The following is a 16,223-nucleotide window of genomic DNA, read 5'->3' on the forward strand; positions in this document are numbered from 1 at the left end:
ATATTATTTTTATATATATATATATATATATATATATATATATATATATATATATATATATATATATATATAAACCAACCAACCAATCACGAGTGATTTTACTAGTTTGAAAATAATGGTTTCAGCCAATACTGAGTAAGAACATTCTGGCCTGCCCTGGCCACGTGTGGTTTTGCTGCCAATCAGGAGCGATTTTACTTATTTAAAAATAGTGGTTTCAGCCAATACTGAGTAGGTTATTCAAGCCAGACCTGGCCAGCCGCGCGGGTTCGCTGCATTCATATGCTAATTAGGGCCATTAGTGCAGCTGATCGCTCTCCACATACGTCAGAGTCCGGTTCCGACAATTTGTGGCACTGATAACGGCAACAAGCGCGGGTTGCAAATTGTCGTTAACTGCCGGAAATTAGGGAGGTCTGCGGTAGTTTACGGGGACGAAAATCTCACTTTTCATGCAGTGGAAGATTTATTCCTGCATGCTGCGACTTGCAACGATATTCCCAAAGAACCGTTAGACGCTACAATAACGTCGAGCTGTTAAAACGTAGAGTCATTAATTAGATTCGAGACTAGCTCGCAGAAAGGTTAACTTGACAGGGTCTTCTGAGTTGTTTAAGCCTATTTTTGTACGTTTTTTAATCACGGGCCTCGTGATGAAATACTCGTGAGACAACAGTTGTTGTCTTGTAGGGTGTTTTTTTTTTGCCTAGCAGCTGCGCCATATTATTTGTTTTCTCCTGCACTGTGTTTTGCAGGGTCACCTTCAGAGCATCCTGTTTTTTTTGGGGTTTTTTTACTGGTGCCCAAGACAGTTGCAACTGGTTTAACCCCTTAAGCTATTGGCTATTTTTTGAAACTCCCAGCTGACAAACTAACCTCAAATTTGGGAAATTCAGAACCAGCCTCTGCAGCTGTGAGGCCAAACTGAAAAACACAGGGCTCCACAAATAAAGATGCACTTGGTAGTATTCTCAAAAACAGTAAATCTAAGGATCCTCTATCATCAGGCCATGCAGGGGGGACATTTTAAAGCCTGTTACATTATGAGTTCTGTGGATTAGAGGTTGGATAACTCAGAAATGAGTTAGAAATACTTGTGATACAAAACCTTATAAAAGTTATTGTTAGCCATGCTTAGCTATTGTACAAGAAACAGTATACCATAATTATTTTATTGATCATAGCTAGAAGCTTCATGTGCAAATTTTAGATGCCCTTGGAAACAACTTTTGAATTGCAGCCTTTTTCCCAGCTGTGGCATGCTGAGGATAGTATTCTTCAAAAATAAAAAATAAATCCTGTTTCGAGTTTGGGCTGCATAGATCAAAACGACAGAAAGGGCCTTCGTTGCATTTCCAATGTTGTTCTGAATTTTCACATTCACATGTTGTAATTTAACAACAAGAACAGACGCTTCGATTTATCAAAAACTGTCCGTGTCTGTGAAGTGAAACGGCTTTCAGAATCTCAAAATTTTAAAAAAAGTGTGGCTTGCCTTTGTGTTGAGTGCCCCTGAATCGAGAAGCACATTTTGCTGCTGTAACAGCTAAAAATGATTTGGGGCTTAGAGAAATTATTTGCACATTCTTTGAAAAATAGCTCATAGTTAGACTGGATAAAGAGCTTCTGTTAAGAGAAATGCTCAAGTCTTGCCAAACATTCTCAGTCTGGTTTAGGTTGAGACTTTAACTAGGCCGTCAAAAGGACCTTTAACCGCTCCTTTGAAACTCTGACTGTTTAGGGTTAACTTCGGTCCCAATCTCAAGTCTTTTGCAGCTCCTTACAGTTTTCTTTGGGGCGTGTTCTCTGTTTAGATTTGTACATCTGCCCATTAAATTTGATCATCTTGCCTTTCTATTCAGAAGGGAAGCATATTCAGAAACATATTGTTGGGTTTGACCCCCAAAAGTTCAGTTTTTGACTTTTCTAACAAGAGGAAATTCTTCTACATGTCGGACGTATCCCCTTCATTCCTTTTTGATCAACTACAAACAATATTTCTTTAAGGCTTTTCAATTATGGCTTTTTTCCTGCTATTCTTCTTGACAGCCCACTGCTCCCCAAGGGTGATGGGTTAAAAGCAGAGAACGAATTTTGTTGTAATGTATGTTTCAATGACAATAAAAATGATATTACTATTACATTACTATGTCAGCTTTGTGGATGGCACAACTACTAGATGAATTATCTGTCGATGGATCATTCTACCTTAGCTGTTGATCTGAGAAGCAGCTCCAGGTTAACACGGACCTGTTGGCTGTTTCTTTAGATAATGCTCTCCTTGCCTGTCAGTTTCGGCAGACTTGCAAATAGAGTAAAGCAAAATTTTGCTCGAGTTCAACAAATTTTTTTGTCAATTTGCGTTATGTCAAGGCTGCTCCTGATCCACTTATTTAAGCACAAAAAAAGGTTAGACAGTACAATTAGGCTATATTTTTATTGAGCTCAAAGTAGAGCCGCTGCTTCTCCGCATCAAAAGGAGTCAGTTCATGTAGTTCAGGCATCTGATCGGGAACCCCTCTGGGGTCCTCCCTTTGGGGATTTTCCTAGCATGTCCCACTGGGAGGACACCCTGGGGAAGACCCACAACCAGCTGGAGAGCCTATATATCCTGTGTGGACCTGTTGATCACATGATCCGATCTCAGATGTGAGGAAGAAAATGGATGGATTAAATTACACGCAAATTAGACTCTATTTAATATTCAGGTGACTTCTGAACGCACTGAGTTTTATTCAAGGCTATCAAAGTAAAGGCAGCCAAATATCTGTCGTGATCCATTTGAAAACTGTCATGAAAATAACAGTCAAATAACCTTCATATCGTAACCAATTAAAATCAACGAAAGATGACGATAAGCCTTTTTGTTTTAGTGCATCTCCTTTTCCATTGTTCAGCAACACTCAAAGTGAGTGGCTCTCACTTGACCTTCATTAGTTCAGATCAAACTGGTTCAGCACAAAACCAGCGGAAAGCACGGACACTGTCATTACCGTCATCACGCTTAACCCGTGCTCTTCATTATGACTGTAGCATCCAGAATTGGATTGTGTAAATGTCAACTCTATGCTAAGCAATAGTCTTTTCATGCAAACATGCCAAGCATTGCAACACGTTGACATTTTGAATGCTATTCTGCAAACAGACAAAATCCAAATAACTCAAAAATGGTTGAAAAACAAAACGACTGGACTTCGGTTCTTGTTTCTTTTGACCTTTTTTTTGATCTGCCATGGTTAATTACCATCGTTAACATGCTCATATCATCGCAGACGTGTCATGTTCAACATCCTATCTGTGCTTGTTTCTTTTGTTTTAAAGATACATGTCCTCCATGTTCCCTTTTCCACCTCCTCTGAGCAACTCTGAGCACCCTCTCAGCTCTACCTGCCATTATGTGTAGCCGAGGTGTCTCTAATGGCCCTTGGCGCTCCCTTCCTCCACCTTTCCCCTTTCATTTTCTCATAACAAGCCCCCTGCCCTCTCTCCCTGGAGCTCAGACAAGATTATCCCTGCGTTATTTCCACCTTCCACTCCATCCCACACTTCCTGGCTCAAGCGTGACCCCACAGCAGCGGGAAATGGGCATTTGCGGCGCTCGCTTCTCTCCCCCCCCCCCTCACCCGGCGTCTTTCTTGTCGCTTAGCCCTTTTCCTCCGAGCGCACACACTCGGAACAGGTCACAGATCATTTCAAGCACCTTGAGTGTGGCGAGGCAATTACTCTCCCTTCTGGTCACCTCCAGCTCCCCCTGCTGCCGCCGCTTCCTGCTCAACTTCGAAAGGGCTCCTCCTCCATTATCTCCCATTCCTCACACGGTGGGAGACGCCAGCAGTGGTATCAGCCCAGGGCTCACATCTCTGCTGCCGCTGGTGTGCAGCAGCCGGCCTATCAGGCTCAAAGATCACCCTTCTTCCGCCGGTCTGCTGTGGCACTATCCGCACATTGAGGTGCCACAGTGTTAGTTATCTGTTGCAGCAGAGCGGACAGGAAGATTGAGGGTGAGACCAGGAGACGTACTGCCTAAGCGTATGTTCATCTCAGACCGGCTCGTTTGAAGGAGCGGAGCCATCCGTCATCCGTCTCCACGCTCCGGTTGCTTCCCCTTCATCACAATTCTTCTCTGAGCCGCTCCTCGTCATAAGTCTCTTGCAAACAGACAGCAACGTTTGTGTGTTTTTTTTATTTGCACGGCCCTGATTTACAGCAGGTATGTTTTCGAGCAAGAGCAGGTAATAAATCCGGTGACATCATGGCGAGAGGGGAAATCGAAGTGTTGCCGCACTTACTCATATCTACTACGCTCCACTCTTCTTTACGGCGGTTATTATCGCCATCACTGCACAAAGACTTACACGCACACACACACACGCACACACACACACAGACAAACCTAATTGAAGGTGTGATCGCTGAGGAGTGCTGTAAATCCTGCTGCACTGGTCACTGCAAAACGGGCTTTGACTGATTCGGTTGTGTTTTTCTTTTTTTACTGACAAGGACAGGAAATCACTCATACACACACGTCTTGTGCTTTATTTAGCTGAACAGAAGTTATCTAAATCACAAAGCTTTAAGCTTGAAGAATTTTCTTTATGCTGTTACATAGAGCCATGTACCTATCTCCAACAATCAATGGGCAAAAAAGCAACAGATTTCACAGGAACACGTAAGGGGACGCGGCAATACTTCCGCACTCACAGCTAAAGGAAATTAAGAGTGGCTAATTAACCTAACATGCATGTTTTTGGGCAGTCGGAGGAAGTCACAACTCCCACAGACATCCTACAGCTTTCCAGGGAGGGCATCTAAAGTCCTGAGAAAAAAAAAAAAATCTCAAACCGAGGACCAACTTGTGGTAAGGCAGTTTTGCTGTCAACTAAGAGTCCACAGATAAGAATGGAGGCTCAGATTTCGCCCTTTTTTTTAAGTGCATAATGATTACAGTGGGCGACTGTGGCTGGATGGGTTGAGTAGTCGTCTGGCAACCAAAAGGTTGTGGGTTTGATTCCAGCTTCCCCTTGCCACATGCTGATGTGCCCCTGGGCAAGGCACTTAACTGCAAATTGCCTACCATGCTGCATCTCGGTGTATAAATGTGTGTGCGTTAGTGAGAGCGACTGGGTGTACGTGGCTATAGTGTACAGCGCTTTGGGTGGTCAGCATAACTGGAAAAGCGCTTTATAAGTTCAGTCCATTTACAGCTGAACATTTAAATTTAAACCAGCTTTTAGACCCTGGATCATATATATATATATATATATATATATATATATATATATACATATATATATATATATATATATATATACTGTATGTGTGTGTGTGCATGAATTATAACTGAATTATAACTGTATGACGACTATTTCCTCTGTGCATCCATCCATTCATTGTTTATACCCACTCAGCCGTGCAGGGTTGCAGGTGGGGGCTAGAGGCGGGGTACACCCTAGACAGGTCCCCAGTCCATCACAGGGCATGACTGTTTGATTTTGTCATATAATTTTTATCACCTGCAAAGAGTCTGATAAGAAATTCTACCTAATAAGACAGATTATTGCACAGTTTTCAATTAGAAAGTAGGACTGATTTGTCACTTGGGACTGAACGCTCCTTGGTAAGAGTTTCAGTGAGACCGACCAAGCAAATTTTGGAGAAACAAAGTCATGCAACAGAAGAGGCTCTGTATTATCATGCCCATATTAAGGAAGAAAAAGGGAAAATAAAAAATCTTTGCAAGACTTTGATGATCATCTTTAACCAATTTGAGAGGTCCCTGCTATGACACACAAGCTGTTTCCATCTCACTGTCAAGAAAGATTTACACACACTGGGAGGACCGCAGCCAAAACAAGTGAAGTAGATGTATTTCCATCTTGCGGGTTGTGGTGTTAATCAGTTTCTGGAAGCGAACTGGATAAGTTGTTGTTTTATAAATGCTCGAGGAAGAGAAGGCATATTAATCTAAACAGTTTTAAGATTAAATGTGCGGCGGAAAACGCAGGCTCGGGACATTTGCATTTCACTTTGTTGTTCACACCTTGTTCGCTTTTCCTGTCTAACGATTATTTAAATAAATAATCGCGGTACGCTGTGGAATAATAATGCGCACGGAAATGAAATGAATATGGCACTGAGATGCGTTTCTGTAAAACCATGAACTCTGACTCAAGAGGTCCTGGGGTAGTAGTCCTCCTTCATATATTACAAAGAGCTCTGCAGAAGGTCTGTTCCCACAGTGACCGAGCTCTGCAGCACCATGGTTACCGCAAAACCCTTTAAAACCACCTCAGCCCCCCTTTTTGGCGTCCCTTGATCCCTTAGCCCCCCCTCCCCTCCATTACAAATCTTTAGCAGAGACGAAATGTTTTGACCCCTTTCTCACATGATCATGGCCCAGTAACACGCAGTACAACCACAAAGAATATGTCTGTGGAAAAAAAGCAAACCCTTCAGTCTAAACTAATTTCTTTCACATATCTCTTCATGCTTTAGATGACTGTAGTATGTGTGCAGCAAATTCAGGTTTGACCGTTCACTGATCAAAGAGCCACATTTATTCCCATTGGGTTTTCGTGTGTGTGTGTGTGTGTGTGTGTGTGTGTGTGTGTGTGTGTGTGTGTGCGTGTGTGCGCGCATCGAGCCACTTCTAGAGGTTTAACGAGATTTATCTCCTTTTTCTGTCATGCATAAATGAGCCGCACAGAGCATTTCAACACGGCAAGCGCCGAGATTTATATGGCTGCCGGACAGATTAATCTGCGGAAAAATACAGAGAGGGAAAAGCAAGAAAAGAGGATTCTTGGAAGGCCTTTTCTCCCCGGGCTGGTAGCAGACCAAACAGCTCTCCGCTCTACAGGATGAGTACATATAATGTCAGGTGAATGCCTCTCCCTCTCTTTCTTTCAATATTTTCCGTCCATGGATTCTGACGGAAATAACACCTTCAAAGCTCATCACTTCTGTGTTAGAAACCAAAACTATCTGAGTTTCTGGGGGTTTTTTTGCAACATTTCACAGTTTTATACAAAAACAATAATGAAAACTAAGCGTGGAGTATAATAAGAAGGTTGGTCATTGCATTTAATTCAAGGGATTCATATGGTGTCGTTATTGATTTGGAAGTCAGAACTGTATTTAGGAACACAGTTGACCAAAGCGGCCACGGGTTTAAGGTCATAAACTGATAGCGGGACGTTCTCCTTCAGCGTCGTTCTTTAGAGAGAAGAATTCATGTTTCCATCTGTTACGGCTAGTTGTCCAGCGACTGAAGCATAAAGCAGCCCCGTGCTATCACACTACCACCAGTAGGTTTGACTGTCGCTATCAAGTTGTCTTTCCTGAATTCTGTGTTATTTTTTATCTTAATTTAAGTGGATACATACCTTCATATTCCCTAATGATAATGGCTCTCCCTGTGGTTCACTGGAGTCCCAAAGGCCTTGAAAAATGGCTTTTCAACCCATCCAGAATGAGGGATGTCATTTGATTTTTTTTGTCATCAATTGCTTTGCATTAGGGCATGAGTTATTGCTTTCTTGGCCTTCTTCATGTTGCCAGCCAGGTTCTATGTAAGTGATTTCTTGATGCGGCAATAATAAATGCTGGGTGAGGCTTGTAAAACTGAGCCAAAATGTGGTTAATCAGATGAAAGTAATGATTCTGTAAGGGCACAACTTTGTTCCCGTAATAAATGAAATCATCATTCAAAAACTGCTTTTTGCGTTCATCTTTGTCAGATATTGAAAGGTAACGTTTAAAGCACGAAAGATATAAAAGGGTGGAATAACTTTTTCCGCATCATTGTAATGAGCGTTTAAAACCTAAACACACACATTTCCACCCAAACAACCCATTGCGTTTGAGAACGTGAGCGCTTGATGTCTTGTACGCGCACGGCAGTGTGTGTTTGAGCGTGGAAAGGCACATTCTGCCGCTTTGGCAGGGGATCACAGAGTCTTAATTCAGTTGTTATCCATGTTTGAAAATGGAATCGGCCCCAGTGTTTGTAGCGCTATGGTTGCTATTGTGCGTGTGTGTGTGTGTGTGTGTCTGTGTGTGTGCGTGCGGATGTTTGGCAGCAGGCTGGAAGGTTGCTGTGGGTCCACGCTGGCGTGCTTGGAGCTGGAATGCGATTGGTGGAGACAGCAGGCCAAAGGCCGCCCAGGCTAGCGACTGCCACTTGGTAAAACGCCCCATCTAATCACGGGCCAAATCTGGAGAGATTCTTCTTCCCTTTTCTTCTCCTTTGTTATCTTCCACATTTAATCTTGTCTTCTTCATAAAAAAAGCAAAGCCAAACCCTCGCTCAGAGTGGTTGCTTTCCTCTCAACCTTTTTTTTTTCGCAGAATTATATTCCTTGTTCTAATTACAATCATGCAAAATCACAGCCAGTGTTGCTGCTCTCATCAGTGAGAGGGTTCCTACTTAAATGCCATAATGTACAATGTACTACCACACAGAGGCGGTTACAAGCTATTTGCTTCCTCTCTTAATTAGATGTTTACTTTTTTTTACCTAGAGGACCCTTGTAAACTGGCAGTCTGTTATTTAAGCTCGTTATCCAGTGATGGGGGGGCGGGGGGGGATAGGGGAGCATCGTCTCATCGGCGATGAGAAACAGTGAAATCTGTGTGCATCATTGAGCTTTAAAGAGAGAGAAAAAAGGCGAAAGGCAGACGTATGGGAGCAAAGCGAAAACAAAGAGAGATAGCTGGAGAAGAGTGGAAAATAGAAAGAGAGAGATGATTAATTCAATCAAGCCTCTTAGTGTTTCATCAATAGGCATTGTTCTAAGATGGCCGCCTCTCTGCGGCTCGGGCTGCGGGCTTGCGGCTAGGCTAACGCCCGAGCTAATCCCACAATAATACAGCGACGGGGACGGCACTGAGGACGGGGACTGTACCGGCGGATTAACACCAGCAAAGGATCCACACTGACAGGGAACGGGGTAGAGAGGCAGTCACAGACCGAGTTCGGTGCCTATTGGATTGCACAGCTTATAGTTTTATCCCATGTGAATGTGGGCTGCCCATTTCTGTTGCGGTGGGGCCGAACTGAGCTGCTGGCGATTTGCAGTGTGGAGAGGTCATGCATGAATGTATGTACGCAGTCTTTCAAACGTGTGTGTGTGTGTGTGCTTTGGTTTGAAGCATCTTGTTTCTTTATCATATAAAAACGGAGCGGGGGGGTGGGGGGGGGGGGGCTGTAGCACAAGGTAGTTCATGAGTTGGGTGCATCTTCTGCAGTTGCTTGAGGCATTCAGATGTACAATGCGTCTTCGGGATGTGCTGCCATTTAAAAGACGTTGCTCTTGAATGTGCGTATATTAAAAGCAAAAATATTCACTTTGTCTCTCTTTTTTCCTTCGTTTTTTTTTTTTTAATCCCTGTCGCTCAACGTTTCCTTTTTCATTCTCCTTCCTGTGTTATCTGCTTCCTTCTGTCCCCCATGTCGATTTCCCTCCCCGCACCCCCTCCGCCCTGCAGCATTTTCTGAGATGACAGAGGGGTGTTTCTCCTTTGTTGTGGAGCTGCTTGCACATCCTCTCCTCTGTTGACAGGTAAAAGACATGAAAGATACTAAAAGACTGAGCGCGATGGAATCCTCTGGGGAGGCAGAGAAGAGGAAGGGAATAAGGGGAGGACTGATAGCAAAGCGAGAGATGGGGAGTGTGTGTGTTGTTGGGGGGGTGGGTGGGTGGGCAGGGGGGGGGGATGCAAAAATGACTGCTGATGCTTGGCTAAAGGTAAAGCATTTAGTGAGAGAAAAGGAACGATTGAGTCAAAGGAGTGGAGCGGGGAAAGGGGAGGAGGGTTTGACAGTCTGTGACCTCGGGTAAGTCTCTTCGACTGTGTGCTGATGCGTGAAACCTGAGCACACGCAGTATTAGCACGCCTCACTTACCGAGCACAGCAGAGGTCTGACACAGGGCAAGGCAGCATTACACACACACACACACACACACACACACACACACACACACACACACACACACACACACACACTCACACAGCTCTCCCAACATACAAACATCACGGGCACACATTTTCACTTGTTCAGTACTTAAGATCCTCGCTCATACACAAAGCTGCAACCTTGCAGAAGGATAGCGTGTTAAAGCAACACACACACACACACACACACACACACACACACACACACACAGAGCGAAGCGTGGTGAAGGTCAGTTCAAGCCCTGCAACGAGCCCCGAGGTGCTGGTGCTGCGCTGCCCTCTCAGCTGCCCTCTGCTGCCTTCATACATGTGCAGCTAGTGTGCTGGCTTGGCGTCCGGCCAGGGCCCCTGTGTTTGTTCCCCTAATACAGTTGTGTGATTCACATCCCGCCTCAGGCAGGTCCAATGCAAACCAGCTCTCTCTCTCTTTCTGTCTCCGGCTTCCTTTCTTTCTCTTGTGCTCATCCCCGTGTGTAAGTTAATGGGTTAACCATCTCTGTCCAATAAACAGGGATAATTGAGACAAACAAGCCAATGAGGAAATGTCACAGGAGAGCACAAGTCAGGCGAAAAAGAACCCACTGCCAACAGCTCTTTGTCTGTGTGTGCCTACGCGTGCGTATAGGTGCCGCCTCGTGTCGATGCGTGCGCGCGATTAGATATTAAATGCAACGCGCGCCAACTTCTGATCCACGTGGAGAGAAAAAAAAAAACATTTTAAAAAAAACAGGGTGGCGTGTTGGTTGTTAGCTTCTTTCTGTCGTGTCGTTGGATTTTTCCTGCTGGGTTTGCTCCCCGGGCTCCCGAAGCTGTGTTAACACACCTTACACCTGCCCCTGGGCGATTGCACAAACACGCCGCCGCAACATTAGGCAGAAGCACACCCACCACACATGTGTACACACATTTGTTAATCAAATGAGTTACGCTTTTAAAGATCCCCCCACCACCACCACCACCCTCCTCCTTCCATCCTCTCTGGTTCATTACACCGTGTCTGGTTCTCTGCTCTCGCTGTCTAATAACGGCGGAGCTCGCCGAGATCTGACGTGTTTGATGCAGAGACAGACGAAGAGTCGGAGGATGCAGCTACGAGAGCTGAGTGACAACAAAAAGCCTAATCAGGGCAGAGCTGTGTTGTGCAGTGTGTTCCCTCAGCTGCGAGCAGGGACGCTTCTGTTGTCTGCGCTAGAAAGCAGGTGTGCCACAAGGCATTGTGGGAGGGGATATGATAAGACTCCACATCAGCTTGTCAGCTTTGACCAGCTCTTCCCGCACCTGGTTCCCTATTCTTCCCTCTTCTCCTGCTGTCTGCTAAGTGTGCCAGTGTGAGCCACAGTGGAAATCCACTTCAAATTGAGAGCGGCTGGAGTTTCTCTGAGGGATGGCGACTTGATTTAGAACATTTTAATGTGGTTTTAAAATTTGAAAATGAGAGGGAGCTCTTTCTTCGGTAGCTGAATGAAATGCTACAAGTGCACGGCTTGACGCTGAGTCCGTGTTGATTTTCTAGAGCTGGTAACGTACAGTTAACATTTTTTCCTCAGGAAAATGCCAGCCTTCTAGAAAGTATATATGCTGCACAGTATATAATCCAAAAAAAGGTTAAAATAAATGCACGGTATATACCTTCAGTTTCTGGTCAGGGGCCCATAGGCATTAATTACAGCATTAACGCAGTGTGACGTGGACGTGATTGGGCCGTGGCTCCGCTTTTTTCTTTTTGACGTGTCCGTTTGTGGCGTTCCGGGGAAACCATGTTGCCTACGCCTGCCAGGGCAGATTTGCTGTACAAAAAAACAATATCTCAAGGCAGAATCCTCATTGTGTGATTGACTTTATTCACTGCAAAAACGGAACTAAAAATAAGTAAAATCTGTGTGTATTTTTCCTTGATTTGAGCAGGTAAATAAGGTGATCTGCCAATAGAATAAGATTCTTGCACTTAAAATAGGAACAACTCATCTCCATCATCTTATTTCAAGTGCAGTATATCTAATTATCTTATTATAGGGGTCAGAATACTCATTCCATTGGCAGATAATCTTATTTACCTGCTCAAATCTAGGACAAAAACACTAATTTTAAGAACATTTTACTTATTTTTAGATCAGTTTTTGCAGCGTTCACTCAAGACTGCATTCAACATCGAAGTTGGCGGGCCACGTGGATGTAATAGTCGCATGCGTTTGCATGTGTGTGTGTACGTGCGTGTTGGGTCGAGAGCATTTATGGAAACAAGTGTGTTCGTGTTTAGAGGCTCCATGTGCTCAGGTTTTCCACCTGGAAGGGCAGGTTTTAGAGTTTTTTTTAGAGCGAGAACCGTAGAGGGCCTGCAACACACAGCGCCCAAAAGAGCAGCAATGAACAGGTGGCTACAGCAGACACCAGACAGACAGACACAAGTCATCACCCCAGCGTAGCCGTACAACCCCCACAGAGGTAGGTAGTCAGGGAAGCGCAGGAGCAGCAGCCCCCCCCCCCCCCCCCTGGGCCAAAGGGGCAAAGGGTGAGACACAGGGCACCAAGTCACAATCCCCCAGGCAGGCACCAGCGCACCACAGCGGCGGGAACTCAGGGAGTGCATTACCATTCCAGCCGGTAAGCTAGCCCCCTGGAGGTCAAGAGGGAGGAATGCCCACCATAGCCCAATGTAGTCCCTCTGGCTCACTGCCAAGCCAACACAATCCTGGGAGACATAGGCAGAGCCCACCCCACCAGGGTGTGGCCCGAGCACCCACACAAATAACCCCCACAATGCCACTGGGGTCCCTGAGGCCACACCGACCCCTCATGTCCCCACCAAACCACCACAAGCTGTGGTGAACTGATTGTTGAAAAAAAAAAATGCATTCTGGATCGCCCTTGTCCTGTCATCCAGAAGTGCAGGACAAGTACAAACGGTGCAGGAACATTGAGTGCTTTCACGCTGTTTTTTTTTTTTTTTCCTGTAATTTTAGTAGTTGCTCCCGAAAACACTTCTGCATCCCTACCTGCTGTGTGTGACCACTTTTTCTCCCGCAAGCACAAATCTTTTTTCTATTTTTTTTTCCACTCAAATAAATGTTATTCAGATTTTTTTTTTGAAAAGGAATAGAAAAAAAAAAAAAAAGCCTGTTGGACATTTTTCTTTATTTCAAGGTCAGGCCTGTTGAGTTCTTTTAAAGTTAAAAGAGAAACACATCAAGCATTTACGCTCTTTTGCTGTCACACACGATGTGTCTGCACCGGGTGACGGGGCCAGCATCGCAGGCGGGTGTGTGTTTGTGTGTGTGTGTGTGTGTGTGTGTGTGTGTTGTGGAGTATCTGTGACAGCAGGGTGACATGCTCTGAGATGAGTCAGTGTCCTGTAGCAGCGGACGCAGAGATGTGTGACTGAGCTGGGATCAGATTAGGTTGTCCGGCGTGTGAAGTGGATTTCGAGAGCAGGTGGTCTGCCTCCATGCAGTGACTGAGCAAACGTTTAGCCTCCCGGTTCATTTGGTCTCTAGAACCGCAGAGGTTTCAAAAAAGATGTTTTTTAGGGCATTCCGGCCACCCTTAAAACGATCCGTGGGTAATTTACCCCTGATCCACCTGACAAAGCACTCATCTGCTTTTGTTTCAGGTATTTATTTTTTATTACGGCGAGTGAAAGACCTACAGGATAAGTGAACCTGTTTAAAGATAACAGTAGCAAAGTTAGGCGGTTTGTTATTGTTTGAAAGTCTGATTGTTGTCAGCTGATAAGCATTTTGTGTGCCGTTGAAAGGGTAGGGGGTGCATAAAGGGCTAAAAAAAAGTATTGCTATTACAATAATGAATTGACATTATACACAAGCTGTACAACACAGAAAAAAAAGTTTATTCAAGAATTGCTAATAACAAAAACAAAGAAAAAATGGCGATATAAATGCATTGTTTTAAATGCCCTGAACTTGTATAGCGCTTTATCAAGTCCTGAGGACCCCAAAGCACTTTACACCACATTCAGTACTTCACCCGTTCACTCCCTGACAGTGGTGAGCACCGCTGTAACCACAGCTGCCCTCAGGTAGAATGACAGGTGGTAGGTTGCCGTACAATCGGCGCCCCCGGGCCCTTTGACCACCAGCGGCAGGTAAGGGAGGTGAAAGTTCTTGGACACAACAACTGAGACAGTCGGAGTTGGGGTTCCAACCGGCAACCCACCAGTTACAGGACAAACTCCTTGCTCCTGCGCCCCTACCGCTCCAACAAATAATAACAAAACAAATCATTCTTGTAAAGATAATTTAAAGAAGAAATACCAGATTTTTTGTATTTTTTTTTGTAATTTTTAATAGAAACTAAAGAATTTAGATAAAACAAATAAGAAAAACTGTCATGATTTAGGTTTTTGTTTATCTTTTGGACTGTTTTTGCTGATCTCTCCACTCCATGCTCCAGCCATACCGGTCACCGTTCAACTCACATTAATCAGTTTCACCTGCCGCTGCTAATTGGGCCAAGTCGTTCCACCTGGTACTCCACCTATTTATACCTGCCTCACTGCTTCCTGCCACAACTTCTCTTCCCTTCTCGCTGCCTGCGTGTGCTTCCTCCCAGGGATCGTAGCGCTCAGCCTGCTGATCCCGTGGACCTGTTCTCGCCTGCCCTCACTCGTATGCTTTATTAGTGCTTGTGTGTGTCGCCTGCTTTAATTTTCTCCTTGGGATTCTGTGTCTCGCTCTGCCCTCGCTGGGGAATTCATTGGCAGCCTCTGGTCTAACCTATCTCTGCCTGCATCATCTGCTCGAGTCAGTTCGTGCCACAATCATCTGGTCAAGCCTTACTCTGCTGTCTCCTGCCTTTCCTTGCTTGCCAGTCTCTCCTGTCACTCCCTCTAGAATTTTGGGTTGCCAGACTTCCACGTATTACAGAAGTACAAAATCGTTTCAAAAGTAAGATGAATTACGTAAGATAAATGATACATGTTAATAAAAGTTAATGTTGATTAAATAAATATTTTAATAAATCCTTAAAACAATGATATAATAAATAATGTTTCAAAATGAATGCTATTTTTTAATACATTTAATGAAAGGGCGTTAAATAAATGCAGGTATCTGGATATGAGACTGCATTATCTGCTTTAATTTTATGAAATAAGCAGCTTTCTTGATGCAGGCTTCCTAGTGGCACAGCTGGTAGTAGAGCTGGACGACACTTAAAAAAGCATATTAGATAAAATAGAAATCATATTTAGCGATAATTATCAAAGAATTCAAAACGTATATTTTAAAAGCAGCGCTGGCCGTTGCATCTATGTATCTATGTATGTATGTATGTATGTATGTATGTATGTATCTATCTATCTATCTATCTATCTATCTATCTATCTATCTATCTATCTATCTATCTATCTATCTATCTATCTATCTATCTATCTATCTATCTATCTATCTATCTATCTATCTATCTATCTATCTTTCTTTTTTTCTTGAATTAGGCTTATACCCCCTGACCTGAGCATCTGGATTTGAGATTTTTTTTTGCCATGTTTATAATGCATACAATTTGATAATATGTCCTACATATTTGATTATAAAATCATTAACAGCTGCAAAAAAAACTTTGTATATATATATATATATATATATATATATATATATATATATATATATATATATATATATACTGTGTGTATATATATATATATATATATATATATATATATAGATATATATATATATATATATATATACTGTGTGTGTATATATATATATATATATATATATATATATATATATATATATATATACAGTATATATATATATGTGTGTGTGTGTGTGTGTGTGTGTGTGTGTGTGTGTACTGAAGATCACAACTTCATATCTTTCTTCCGTTCTTTTCGATATTAACTTTGCACCACCTCTTGGCCGCCACACACTTCTCCCTCTCTCCCCACACGTCTTTTCACAGGTAAGTGCCTGAACTCTTGCGCACACATGCACGTTGCTCAGCTGCTTTATCTGTAATCTGAAGGCTCTGTGTGATGCTGTTGGAGCTCTTAGTGAGGCCACACTCCTGGATAATGTTGCTTAGAAACAGAAGTGAGTGAAAGTGTGCAGCCGACCTCGGTAGCTGTCCTATTGACACAGAGTTGAGGGGCTGTGATTAGACTGTAAACACTGACTGTCACTCGGATACAAAGAATCATGTTCATTTTTTTTTCTTCCCTTCCTCGGCTGTAAAGTGGTACGTTGCGTTTTATCAAAATGCAGCTTATGCCACAGCATTCTTTTTTTTTTTTCTGTTTACCCCTG

The 16,223-nt window shown here is 43.6% G+C and overlaps 1 protein-coding gene across 2 annotated transcripts in view; it reads left to right on the plus strand.

The window, feature by feature from the left end:
* gse1 (Gse1 coiled-coil protein) overlaps positions 1-16,223 on the plus strand; it is a 240,123-nt gene that overhangs the window by 123,290 nt on the left and 100,610 nt on the right. The gene's annotated exons all lie outside the window — the stretch shown is intronic.

This window comes from Fundulus heteroclitus, chromosome 4 (genome assembly GCF_011125445.2).
Source record: "Fundulus heteroclitus isolate FHET01 chromosome 4, MU-UCD_Fhet_4.1, whole genome shotgun sequence".
NCBI classification, from domain to species: Eukaryota; Metazoa; Chordata; class Actinopteri; order Cyprinodontiformes; family Fundulidae; genus Fundulus; species Fundulus heteroclitus.